The following is a 255-nucleotide window of genomic DNA, read 5'->3' as shown; positions in this document are numbered from 1 at the left end:
ATAATGCAACAGCCTGTTCTCAACAGATAACGACCCAGCTTTGGTCAGTTGACCCTGAATGTACAAGTGAGGACCTCGAAGGAATGACTTATAAACCTCAACAGGATCAAATTTATCCTTAACCCAGGAACAATCTCCTATTCCATAACCCAAAGGTGACAAACCACCGACATTCATAAACAGTTCATCATTGATCTCAAACAATTTACCAGAAATCATGGACCAGTATTTTCCATCCTTATATCTAAAATTCGC

The sequence above is a fragment of the Lupinus angustifolius genome, chromosome LG05 (assembly GCF_001865875.1).
Source record: "Lupinus angustifolius cultivar Tanjil chromosome LG05, LupAngTanjil_v1.0, whole genome shotgun sequence".
NCBI classification, from domain to species: domain Eukaryota; kingdom Viridiplantae; phylum Streptophyta; class Magnoliopsida; order Fabales; family Fabaceae; genus Lupinus; species Lupinus angustifolius.
Note: the sequence above shows the minus strand (reverse complement) of the source record.